This window comes from Petaurus breviceps, unplaced genomic scaffold (genome assembly GCF_028583685.1).
Source record: "Petaurus breviceps papuanus isolate PSGF00001 unplaced genomic scaffold, PetGlider_PUasm1.0 688, whole genome shotgun sequence".
In the NCBI taxonomy this organism is placed as follows: Eukaryota; Metazoa; Chordata; class Mammalia; order Diprotodontia; family Petauridae; genus Petaurus; species Petaurus breviceps.
The window spans coordinates 17,873,878-17,887,699 of NW_027186457.1; the positions used below are offsets into that span (position 1 = coordinate 17,873,878).

The window sequence follows — 13,822 nt, forward strand, 5'->3', positions numbered from 1 at the left end:
TCTTTCTTTCTTTCTTTCTTTCTTTCTTTCTTTCTTTCTTTCTTTCTCTCTCTCTTTTTCTTTCTTTCTTCTTCTTTCTCTTCTTTCTTTCTTTCCTCCTGAATGCCTTGGATAGGAAAGTCAAGTTGTTTCTTTAACTCCACATAACTTTCCCTTGGTCCCTACTCCAGGACTCTTAACTAGATGTAGCATAAATTCAAGTGGAAGAGGCATCGGCACTTATTCCATTCAGAACTAGTGAAGAAATAAGGTCAGTCCATTTCCAGTCTCCTAGGTGAACCCCATTTCTGAGAAGCTCTCCCTGCTGGCCTCCATCTCCTAGCTCCCCTGATGGAATCCTAATAAAGCTGCCCCCAGCCCCAATATTCTAACTTCATTATAGGCCTGACCCTACTGAAAAGCAGGTGCACTCCACCTACCTAGGACCCCGCCATGTCCTAACTTCTTTCTATATGCCCCACTGCTCACTGGAACAATAGGTGTGTCCCTGAGCTCTTAGTTCCCACAGAAAACAGCAGGAGTGTCCATGTAATGGGAACCTAGCTACTGCCTCTACCTGGTCACTGCCCCCAGACCCATTCCCACAGAAACAGGTGTGTTATTGTATTCAATCACAATCACATCATCCATCCAGGCGAAGACAGACCCACAATAGCAAGCCAGTTGGGGGCAGAATGAGCAGAATGTTCAACTACCTAACCATAGATGGGACCCTCCTCCATTACCTAATCCCTTAACAAACTCCACCTGCCTTTTTAATATTAATGATATTCCTCTATTCTATGTAAATTTCTCTTATGTAATTGCATCTTTACCCTATAAAAATCCATCTTGCTTTCTCTAAAGTTGCTGGTTCCCCTTGGAACTTAGCCGGCCTCAAGAGAGGCATCAATCTCAAGAAATGCCTATACTTGGATTAGAAGTGGTGTGACTGAATTCTTTGGAACTGTTCCACCACAACACATCATGAAACCACAACAGTTTTACGGTGGGCAGAGCCCCTACTTCAACAGTTTTTAGGCATAAAACACCCCCACTGGCTTCACTCAGCTAAAATCCCACATTCTGTAGGACTCCTTCCTGCCCCTCCCCTCTTCCTTCCTCCCCAGGGCTCTAGTACATTCCTCTCTAAACTCAACTTTCATTTATATTACATCCTTCGTGTCTATTTACATGGCGCTTCCGCTAGTTGTTTATGAGTTCCTCAGAGCAGGGGCTGTTTTTGCCTTTCTTTGCTTCGCTGTTAGCACAGTGCCTTGACACAGTGAGTATTTTAATAAATTGTTGACTGACTAGAAGTTGGAGTGGCAGATTTTAGCCCTAGGCAAAGCGGAAAAAAATGATGTAGTGGACAGAGTGTGGGACCCGGAGTTGGGAAGACTCATCTTCCTGAGTTCAAATCTGACCTCGGACACTTACTAGCTGGGTGATCCTGGGCAAGTGACTAAACTCTGTTTGTCTGTAAAATGAGCTGCGGAAAGGAATGACAGACCACACTGGTATCTTTGACATGAAAACCCCAAATGGGGTAATGAAGAGTTGGACACGTCTGCAAAACGACCTAACTACTGCAGCAAAAGAAAATACTTCACAATTTTCCGAGATAATGCAAGGAGGTTGGGAGGTGGTGGGTCTCTCTCCTCTTGTCTAATTAACCTCTGCAAGTTCTAGCCTTTGGTAAACATTTCCTGGGTGTGTCAGGAAGGAGTTTCGTTTTACTGTCTGAGTTGGATTACGTATCCTATGCCTTTCTGCGACTTTTGATTCGGGATCGCGTGATTTCCGAAAGACCAGCTCCCTTGTTTCAACAAGTTCCCAGCCAGCCATTCTCCCAAGCTTTTTGCTGCCCACCTGCTCTAGGAGACTCACTTTTTTTTTTAACTTTCGGTTTCTTTTTCTTGTTCCTGCTCCTTATCTTTTCAAGCACCATTGCTCTCAAACTACTCTGATATCCTTGCCCCCAAAGACGACGGGACCTAAGACCTGCGATCCGTGGGATCATTTCCCACTCATTCCCAGCCCACCCCCTCCTCTTTCCCTGCTCTCCTCCCTCCCCTCGTCCCCTACTTCCTAAATCCATCCCCTTCCCCTGCGTTCCAGACTCGCAGAGGAACAACCTCCCCCTCTCACCCCCTGCGAACCCAGGCATCAGACAAGGATCTCTCATAAAGCCAAGCTACAGGCACCCACCTCCACTCTTCCCCTTTCTTCTCCAGTCCCTGAATTCAGGAGCTTCCGGCTCACTCTGCTTCTACTCCAACCTGCGGTCTCTCTCTCCCAGCGGTATCTCCCCTCTTTGTCTCTCTTTCTCTAAAATGCTAAGAGAAAAGAGAATAACCTAAGGGTCAGGTGTGTGGTATTCCCCTCTCAGTTCTCTGTGTGGACCCAGACGCTGTGTTTCTACCCTCATACCCTTTAGAACGAAGAATTACTTACCTGACTCTAATCATCTGACTTGACTCCTGAACTATGCTGTTAAAGGCCCTTCCTGGGGTAAATCGGAAAAAGGAAATAATAAAAATGAACTAGGTACCCAGAGGCGGTTAACCGACAGACTCCGCCTCTGCAACACAATATAATCTCTAGAGAAAGTTCCCTCTGGAAACTACTTTCATAAACCCGCGGCTCCTTTTGTTGTGTCATAAAATGATGAGGTGTAGGGCTAGGCGTGCTCCAGACCCTGGAATACCAACACACCTTGCCCTGCCAAATGAATTTGACTCAAGTCTTCTCTCAGCCAAAGAAAAGTAAAGTTTATTAAAAGTTCGCTTGTATTGGACACAGAATATGTCTGTGTTGTAATATTCTATGTTGCTCTCACACCACTTGGAGACAGGATGGGGGTCTTATATACAGAAAGGGTGTGGGAGGAATCTAGGGGTGGTCTAGGGGAGGGGTTTGGGGAAGGTCTTCAGGAGGAGTCAGATGAGGTCAGACTCCAGTGATGAGTTTGGGGAGGGTCTTCAGGAGGAGTCAGATGAGGTCAGACTCCAGTGATGAGTTTGGGGAGGGTCTTCAGGAGGAGTCAATGAGGTCAGGTAACAGTTGATTTGGGTATAGATATTTTGATAGGCTCAAGGGTGGGAAGTAGATGGACAATGGAGGGCCAAGCTAGTAACCAAGGTTTGGGCAGAGCCACAATGAAAGCTTATGGCCTGATGCAAATGCCTCATCAAATGAGTCCATCAGAGTTCAGGAGGTTCCCAGAGCCTGCACCTCATCTCTTTCTGCTTTGTGTGAGGCTGGGGATTTTGCCTCACTTAATGGTCAATTCACTTGCAAGTGGAGAAATTACTCTCCTTGCCGTTATTGGGCCTCTTCAAGATCTAGGGATGAACAACAATCCCCTCGCCTTTTCACTTCCTCCTTCTGCTTTTATGCTATATAAAATCAGGAAGTTACCTAAATTCCTTTCCTGTGTCTAAGATAGTATTTAATGTTGACACATCAATTGATGGTCATTATCAAACTGGGCAAGCATGTTCACACAGACTTTCTAACGCTACAGGAAACACATTCTAATGGAGAGAAGGAAACTTGAATTTTTGCCTGTAAATTGTAGATTCATATACATAGGAGGGAATGAAACATGTGAGCAGGCTTTCTGTAAACCCCCAAAAATCAATGAAGGAAATTGAGTTGGAGAGCTGATTCTGAAGAAGATAAGCCATCATAGGAGCAAGGAGCTGGAAAGGATCCAAGAGAGCCTACTCCTGCATTTTACAAATGAAGGAACTGAGGCTGAGATGATAACTGACTTGGCCAGGGTCTTGCATCTAGGTATCTGAGGTTGGGTTTCCTGACTCCAAGACTAACACTACTTCCAGGAAGCATGATGCCTCTTACAATTTAGCCAACTGTGCACAGTGAGGTCATTTCCAGTACTCAAGCCTGCTTGGGCAGAGGCTTGGAGGTGAGAAATAAAGGAACATTTGAACCCGATGTGTGATGGGATTAGTGAGATGAGTGAAGTCAGAATTAGTTAGAGAGCCTGGAATCAAGCAAATCAGGCAATCCACAATCATTAATTGGGCACCTACTATGTACTAAATACTGCTCTTAGTACTCAAGACACAAAGTTCCTGAATTCAGGGAGTTTACATATTTACTAGATCCTTTGATTGGACTGAATGACGTCAGGTTTAGATAAGATATGACTAAATCATTTTAGTGTTTTACTGTCCCAATCTGTGGGAAGGGCAGGTCCAGTCAGTATTCTGTAAAGAAAAAAAAAACTTTCATTGGAGAAACAAGTTAGATTCTAGAGATTTTAAAATGTGTTTTAAGGGCCAGAGTGGCCCTTAAAACTCTTTACAATTGGTTCCTTCCTACCTGTCCATTCTTCTCACATTTTACTTCCCTTCACGTACTCAGCAATTAATTTTTTGGGCCTCTTTATGTTCTTCCCTCCATCTCTCCTCTTCTCTCCCTCTGCCTTTGTGCTGGCTGTCCTCCAGGGCTGAAATGCACTCCCTCTTCACCTCCTCCACTTGGCCTCTGGCTTCCTTGGGAATTCAGACAAAATCCCACCTTCCTCAGAAGGCCCTTTACCCTTTCTCCCAGCTGCTGGGATCTTCCCACTGAGATTGCCTTCCATGTATTTAGCATGTATTTTGGATGTAGGTAGTTATTTACACGGAGCTTCCCTGGTTAAGATGAGGGCTCCTTGAAAGTAGGAATCATTTTTTTGTTTGTTTATTTGTTTGCCATTACCTGGAATATAGTAAGCTCTTAATAAATTTTGTTGATATTATAGTGACTGACATCACATATTTTTGACATAACATTTTAAAATGCTTTACTTATATCATCTCCTTTGACTTTCATAATCTATATGCTACATACAAGGATCTTTTTATAAATGTGGAGAGGACAGCTTAGAAAAGTTACATGACTTGCTTGTGATCACACAGCTAGTAAGCCTCAGGGTTAGAATGTCAGACCAGGGCTTCCTCTTCTGCAATCCCCAAGTTCAGCTCTCTATACCCTGCTTTTTATTTTTTTTTTTGCCATGCCACCAATATCAGGGATTGCAAAGTGCTCTATGGACAAGGATTTTTTTATGGAAATGTTTGTTTCATTCTATAAATTAAAACCAAAATAAAAAGCATAAGACCTAAAAAATAGAAATTCTTTCCCAAGCAATAGACAGAGATCAGGGGGATCCTCTAGGAGAGAAAGGGTCTAGGCACTATGTGGGCTACACAGATGCACTTCCCTCTCAGGAGGACAAAGAAGGACTGGAGAGAAGGCTGCTAAAGGGGGAGAAAAGAAGAAAGGACAGAGTGGGCATTTCTCTTCTAAGGAGCCTACATGGATCTCACACTCTATATGAAGAATAAAAGGACAAAATGATACCCAGCAAAGTTAGCAGAATCAGAATCACAATGTACATAATGATTAATCATAACTGATGGAACCCTAATAAAGCTGCCCCCAGCCTCCATATACTAACTTCATTATAGGCCTGGTCTTACATTATAGGCCAACTGCACCTACCTAGCTCCCCCTACCCCCCAAATGTCCTAACTTCTTTGATATGCCTTACTGCTCACTGGAACAATAGGTGTGTCCCTGAACTCTTAGTTCCCACAAACATCGGCTGTGTCCATGTGATGGGAACCAGCTACTGCCTCTACCTGGGCACTGCCCCCAGACCCAGTCCCACGGAAACAGGTGTGTTCTTGTATTCAATCACAATCACATCACCCATCTAGAACAGACAGTTCCACAATGGCTGGCCAGTTGGGGGGAAGAATGACCAGAATGTTTAACCACCTAACCATACGTGGGACCATTACCTAATACCTTAACAAACTCCTCCTGCCTTTTTAATATTAATGATTTTCCTCTATGCTTTGTAAATTTCTCTTATGTAATTGTATCTTTACCCTATAAAAATCCATTTTGCTTTCTCTCAAGGTGCTGGTTCCTCTTGGAATTTAGCCCTCTTCATGAGAGGCATCAATCTCAATAAATGCCTATACTTGGATTAGAGGTGGTGATACTCTGAATTCTTTGAGAGGGTTCCACCACAACACATCATGAAACCACAACAGTTTTGGGGTGGGCAGAGCCCCCACCTCAACAGTTTTGGGCATCTCTGGGTTTAAACTGCAACAATAACTATGTGATTTTTTTCACCCTTGGATGAGACCTGTGATTTCATTCAAACTCCCAATGACGTCCCTCCTTTTACCAATGCAGATTGTAGATGCTTGAAATTGCTTTAGAAATTGTCTGAAGCAAGTGGAGGTCTGACTTTTGGAGGATGCCCGTTTGTCCTAGACTGTGGTGAATAATCTGGAGGTCCAGCAGCAGAAGATGCATACGTGTATAACCTTTATCAGATTGCATGCCATCTTGGGGAAGGGGGAAGGGAGAGAGGGAGAAAAAAATATTTCAAAGTCAATGCTTTGTAAAAATCAATGTTGAAAATTATCTTTGCATGTAATTGGAAAGAAATAAAATACCATGGGGGGGAGGATAAAGTGCTATATAAGTGCTAAAAAATAAAAAAGAAGAAGAACAAAGAATAAGAAAAGAAATTTCCTGAGACACTGGGACGTTAAGTGACTGACACAGCCAGGCAGATCTTGAACTCAGGTTTTCCAAACTCCAAGGTTAGAGCTCTATTCTCTTGGTATGCTGACTAAAATATAAATAATGAAAGTCACTACATAATTTCACAGCAATGTGCAAAAGATAAAAGTTCTAAAAAGGACAGAGAACTAAGTAGAAAATTTTGGAAAGGTAAATATTCACACATAACAGTACTCTCATGTTTCACCACTGACTCCCAGCCCATGGGATGTGACCTTCCCTTGCAAAAAATTAAAGCAGATAAGCAAAAACGTCACCCTTCTTAACTGAGTATGACAATGTATATAACTTTCTGATAGAATGGCACCCCAACTTTGTAGATAGGAGAAAGTTGTGGGTTTATTATCTATTTTCCAGAAACATTGTGGTATATTCAGTTACTCAGTGTTTGCTTTCGGTGATCTTTTCATTTTCCTATCCATAGTCTTTCTGCATCTTTTTCTTAAATTTCTTCTTATTTAGCTCTAATAAGTTCATACAAGTCTTCTTGTGTTTCTCTGAATTCTCTATATTTATCATTTTGTTGTAGTTTCATAATGCATTGTGGCAGAACCATCTCAAAGAATTCAGAGTCAGACCACCTGTAAACCAAGTATAGGCATTTATCGAGATTAATACCTCTCCTGAAGTGGGCTAAATTCCAAGAATTTCAGAAAAAGAAAGATGGATTTTTATAGGTGAAAGATGCAATTACATAACATAAATTATGAATATTAAAAAGGTAGGCAGGGTTTGTTAAGGGATTAGGTAATAGAGGATGGTTCCCTGTCTCAGTGGAACTGTGCATGCAGTTACCCACAATGCCTACAGAAAACTCTATTGGAAGTTTATGTTTGTATGATAATGATATTATAAAAACCTCTTATGTTACAAGTTGACCTAAAGGACAGCTTTTGCTATTACTGAGCAGGTACCTACTTAGGGAAAGTCTCTTCTATTGTTTTGGGGTCCACATCCTGCTTGGGCTGGTGGTGTTGCTTTCTGATTTCCTGAGTATTGTGGTCCTGTCTGAGACTAGATGGTGTGGTTGTGGTTGAATGCATGGACACACCTGATGTTTCTGTGGAAAATATGAGTTTGTGGACACAGCTGTTGTTCTAGTGAGCAGTGGGGCATATGTGAAGGAGTCAGAATACTGAAAAGGGGGGGCAGAGAGTGGCTAGGCAGGGGCAATGGGCCTGCTGTTCCGTGTGGCCTGTAACGAAGTTAGAATAATGGGGCAGGGGGGGCAGATTTATTAGGATTTCCATCAATTTTTACCACATAATTTATTCATATACAGCCATTCTCCCTCTGTCAATGTCTCTCTGCCATGCCCCCCCCACACACATACACACACAGAGTAATGAAAATTTCTCGTTTCATGTACAACTTTTTTTAACCTTATTTTTTTTTATCACTATCTTCTTTTATATAACACTAGTTTCCTAATATCTGCCTACCCCAACCTAGTAGAAGAGCAAAAGAACTGGGGCTCTGGTCAAAAATATCACACCCTGCAAAATTAAGTATCATCCTGAATGAAAAAAAGAACATTTGATAAACTCTCCGAATTTCAAGACTTTGTTTAAAAAAATTCCTAACTTAATAGAAAATTCCACATACAAGAATTAATAGAAATATAAGGTACATAACAAAGAGTGGTTATAAGGGATCCAAAAGGACAGATTGTTTACTTTTTATATATGTAAAATGTATGTCTAAGATTCTTATTACTAATTGAGAAGCTCATAAGAAAGATTTGGGTAAACCTGAGTATGATATGAATTTTAAAAGTAAAATCATTTAGGAACAGCTTAAAAGAGTAATTATTTTATACAAATCAGGTGCAAGAGGAAGAACTGGTTCAGAGAAATTTAATAGGGGAGGAGGGCGCGTAGTTCTGGCCAACTATTTTTATTGGCAATGAGTTTAAGAGAGAACAATACATATATATTTAGAAGAGTATAAAAAGTCTTCTAAATTCAGAAGAAATAAAACAGTAAGGTCATAGGGAGGGGGGAGAGGACAAAGGAAGGATCTTTAGAGGGGAGGGTGAAGGAATAGGTAAATGGGGTATAGAATGGTGTTTAGATTTATAGGAATGGGAGGATAGGGGAGGGATCCTTGCAGGGGGGTAGGCAAGTCATAGGAGGGCAAGGTAATGGGTAAAAGTAAAGTAGAGAAGGCAGGAGGGATGGGGGGCAGGGGAGAGTATGTATATATTTATAGCTATAAACATTTAAACTTTATTGTGGGGGAGGTTGGAAAGAGGGGAAGAAAGAACAAAGTAAAAAAATGCACAACAGAGAACAAAAGAAAAGTGACAAAGAAGCAAAGAAAAGATGGACAATTCTCAGCATGAGTATTATTTATCATATAGGCTTTCTTGAAATGAAAATTTATTGTTACATATTTTGAATCCTCTCATGTTCTACTATACATGTGACTTTTTTCTCTCACTTTCTATTTAAGCTCTAATATTAAGTTTATGATGTGTTTTTGTTTCTTTTCTCCACTCTGTATTTGTGTGCTAGCATTTGAGTCTAAAATAAAGTTTTGAAAAAAAGATAAAAAAATTTTAAAATATAATGAAAAAAAAGGTAAGTAGATAGGATTCTGAGGTCTCAGAATAGGTCAGAAAATTACAAGCTCTCAAGATTTTCCCTCACAAAACAAGTTAAAATAGTACCTTATGTTGAACAAAGAGTGGGTGGAGATAAATAAGAACCAGGGCACAACCAGGATCTTCCTGGGACAATTTGTGAAGATCTAAAGAAAACTCCCAGGATGAGATTTGGTAACATGAAGAGTAAACACTTCCAGGCCAGGTTCTACTTTAACAACAAGCTGCAAGTCCTGGGATTATTTGGTTTGAGAGGGTGCCCTCACCTCAGCCACAGGAGCTTTAGTCCCAGGATATTGAGGGGAGTTGGACTGGTCTGAACCAGGAAGACTGAGGGAACCTCTGCTGGCCAGAAACATCAGACCCAGCTGTGCTATGAAGAACGGTGGGGGCAAGAAGGAACCAGCACACTCCTGGTGAGTGCAGAAGCAGTGGGGCAGAAAGCCCCTGACTGTGGGCATTTACCAGAGGTTGGAGGTTGACTTTGACTGGAGGCTAGAGGGGAGAACTGAAGATCTGGGGGTGGAGGCACCATTCCCATACCCCAGGGTAAGAGGTAATTACAAAAATTCAGTTACTACCACAAAAAAAAGCACAGGCTAAGGAGAAAGAATCCAGCCACAGAATGTTTTTATGGGAATAGAGATGACTGGGGTTCATATTCATAGGAGGATATTGAAGTAAAGAAACCCCCAACGAATAATATCAAATGGTCATTTACTCAAAAAGAATTCACAGAAGACCTTAAAAAAGACTTTAAAAATTAGATGACAGAGATGGAGGAAAAAAAATAGTTCAAAAAACCAAGAAGGTTATGAAAGGAAAATCAACCAATTAGAAAAGGAAATCCAGAATCTTAAGGAAGAAAATGACACCTTGAAAATTAGAATTGTACAAAGTGAAGCCTGTGAAATTATAAAAGATTGAGAAATAATTAAACAAAATATGATTAATGAAAAAATAGAAGCAAAAGTGAAACATCTCATAAGAAAAATGATAGATTTGAAGAATAGGTCAAGAAGAGAAAATATAAAAATAACCAGACTAACTGAAAGTTATGAAAAAAATTCTTGAAAGAATAATACCAAAAATAATTAAAGAAAATTGTCCCGAAGCATTAGAAAAAGGGTGAAATAGAAAAAATATCTATCGATCACCACTTAAAAGAGGTCCTATGAGGAAAATTCATAGGGATATTGTGGAGAGCCAAAATACTTGATTCAATACTTAGATAACTCTGGGTGATCAGCTCTAAGTATGATACCTTTGATTACACAGCTTCTGCTTTGAAGCCTTCTCTCGATTGTATCCTTTGAAGATGTGGCTGCATAAGGATGTTATTTGAGTTTTGAGATCAAAGGCTTTATCCTAAGATTTTAGTCACCTAGATGACAAATCCTTATTAAATTGTCCATTTTGTGCTACTTCCAGGATGTGACACACTAAGATAATGATAAGAAAACTTAATTCCTATTTCTTTGTCTCATCGCTCTATAAAAGCCTTGTCCTAAGAATCAATAAACGGAGTTCTTCCTTGAACTACCCATTTGGCCTGGTTTCATTCTCATTCACATCTCCAATCATGCTTTGACCATGCTCAGTGCTGGACACTGAGCAGCTCGTGGCAGGATATCACAGTCAAATTCCAAAAACCCCAGCTCATGGATAAAATATTAATATTTTATATTATTTGTATAAGCATCCAGATTAAAACAATTTAAATACAGTGCTGCAACAATTAGAATCACACAAGACCTAGCAGCAGAGGCATTAAAGGACTGCAGGTCTTGGAACATAATATATTGAAGAGCAAAAGAACTGGGCCTCTGGATGAAAATATCATACCTTGCAAAGTTAAGTATTTTCCACAAGGAAAAAAAATTGACATTTGAAAAACTCTCAGACTTTCAAGACTTTGTTAAAAAAAATGAACAAACCCTGAACTCAATAGAAGATTTGACATACAGAGCCAAGAGAACTATAAATATAACCAAAGACTGATTATAAGGGACTCATAAGGATAGACAGTTTACAAATATTATATATTTATATATGATTCTTATTAAAAATTGGGTAGCTGGGGGTGGGGTGGAGTCAAGATGGTGGAGTAGAAGCAGGACCTTCCTACTGCTCCAGTTTCCATCTTCCCCAGTCCATGTAAAAAGGGTACTCTAAAAAACTTTGGAGCTGCATTCAGAACCCACAAAATGACACAGAGAAGCTAACCTCCCACTGAGAACAGCCCATCAGGCCCACAGGAATCAGCCAGCCCAGTGCTCTGGGAGCCCAGCCCAGCTCCACACCAAGGCTTTAGCCCCAGGGGGGCCTGACCATCACAGCTGGAGGGACCCCAGATCAGCAACAGCTGTGGCCATTTCCATATTTATCAAAACATAGATGCAAAGGACAGAGTGAGAGGTCAGTGCAGTCTGGACTTTGGGACCCAGTAAGTGGGAGTGCGTGGCTTTTACCTCCAGGGCGAGAAGCCGCTGATGCCCAGTACAACCAGCCAGCTCCCGTGGCAGCTTCAGCTCCTGGCCTGCAGAGTGTAGGGGGACCAAGCACCAGTCTGAGGGGTAATTGCTCTTGCTTAAACCTGTTTGGATCTAGATTGCAGTCTAGGGTAGAGGTCCTGGGGTGTGTGTCCAGCTTGCCAGAGAGTGTGGAGGCCTCAGAGAGGGCACCCATCTAATACCTCCAGCAGCTGACAAAACCCCAGTGTTTGGGATAAAAGCTCCCCTGTCTGGAGGCAGAGTCCGACTATGGCAAAAAGCCCAGGGGTCAAGTGATTGAGGGGCAACATGACCAGGCAAAGGAAACAAAGCAGACAGAAGATTCCAACATTAGACTCCTATTTTGGGGACAAAAAGGAGCAAAGCATGGAACAGGAGGAAGACAGTGAAGTCAGAACTTCTGCACCAAAAGCTTCAAAGGAAAATACGAGCTGGTTACAGGCCATAGAGGACCTTAAGAAGCAGATAAGGGAAGTGGAGGAAAAATTGGAAAGAGAAATGAGAATGATGCAAGAAACTTATGAAATGAAAATCAACAGCCTGACTGAAGAAAATCACACCTTAAAAAACAGACTGATTCAATTGGCAAAAGAGGCTCAAAAAGGCAATGAGGAGAGGAATGCCTTGAAAAGCTGAATTTGCCAGATGGAAAAAGAATCTCAAAAGCTCAATGAGGAGAATCATTCCCTTGAATTTAGATTGGAGCAAAGGGAAGGTAGTGACTTTAAGAGAAATCAAGATGATGTTAAACAGATCCAAACAAATGAAAGAATAGAAGTCAATGTGAAATATCTCATGGGAAAAACCACTGACCTGGAAAACAGATCCAGGAGAGATAATTTAAAAATTATTGGACTACCTGAAAGCCATGATCAAAGTAAGAACCTAGAAATCATCCTCCAGGAAGTTATCAAAGAAAACTTCCCTTTTGTTTTAGAACAAGAGGGCAAAAAAATAGAGGTTGAAAGAATCTACCAATCACCTCCTGAAAAAGATCCCAAAAAGAAAACTCCTGGGAATATTATAGGCAGGTTCCAGAATTCCCAGATTAAGGAGAGAATATTACAAGCAGCCAGGAAGAAACAATTTGAATATTGTGGAAACACAATCAGGATAACCCAGGATATGGCAGCTTCTACACTGAGGGATGGAACGGCTTGTAATATAATATTCCAGAGGTCAAAGGAGCTGGGATTAAAACCAAAAGTCATGGGGCGGCCAGGTGGCTCAGCAAGTAAGAGCACCGGCCCCAGAGTTGGGATGACCTGGGATTGAATCTGGGCTCAGAAACTTAGTACCACACCCAGAAATAATTGGCCATGTAACCTTGAGCAAGTTACTTAACCCCAATTGCTTAAAAACAAAAAAAACAAGAGTCACCTACCCAGCAAAACTGAGCATCATGTTTCTGGGGAAAATATGCTCATTCAGTGGAAGAGAGGACTTTCAAACATTCTTGTTGAAAAAAAATCAGAGTTGAATAGAAAATTTGATATTCAGATACAAGCAGCAAGAGAAGCATGAGGAGGTCAACAGGGAAAAGAAATCATAAGGAACTTATCAAAGTTGAACTATTAACATTCCTACATGGAAAAACAATGATTGTAACTGATGAAACCTTTCTCAGTAGTTGAAGGGAACACAAATACATACACATATAAATATATATACATATATATAATGTCTATATATGAGGGTATATGGGCATACGAATACATATATGAATGTGTGTATATATGTTTACAGGTATACATAGATAGAAGGCACAGGGCCAATTTAACAGGAAGGGGTGATACTTAAAAGGTGGAATTAAGAGGTGGGAGAGGAATATATTGAGAGGAGATGGGGAGAGACAGAATGGGGTAAACTATCTCATATAAAAGAGACAAAGGAAAATGGTTACAATGGAGGGGAAGAATAGGAAGGCAAAAAGGAATGGGTCAACCTTATTCCCATTAAATTTGGCTTGAGGAGGGGATGGCATACATACTAAATAGAGTATCTCACACTCCAGGAGAGTAGGAGGGAAGGGGATGAGAGGGGGGATGATGGAAGGGAGGGCAGGCTGGTGGGGAGGGAAGTTGGAAGCACCCACTTTTGA

General features: G+C 41.1%; 1 protein-coding gene across 2 annotated transcripts in view; it reads right to left on the minus strand.

Moving 5' to 3' along the window:
- Positions 1–2,799, minus strand: part of LOC138174397 (phospholipid scramblase 1-like) — a 57,937-nt gene extending 55,138 nt beyond the window's left edge. The window contains exons 1-2 of one of the 2 annotated variants that reach the window (XM_069104709.1): positions 2,437–2,799; positions 2,191–2,318 (exon numbers count right to left, since the gene is read on the minus strand). The gene's annotated coding sequence lies outside the window, so the exon portion shown is untranslated. The remainder of the gene's footprint in view (positions 1–2,190; positions 2,319–2,436) is intronic. The other variant, XM_069104710.1, reaches the window with a different exon arrangement.
- Positions 2,800–13,822: the final 11,023 nt, after the last annotated feature.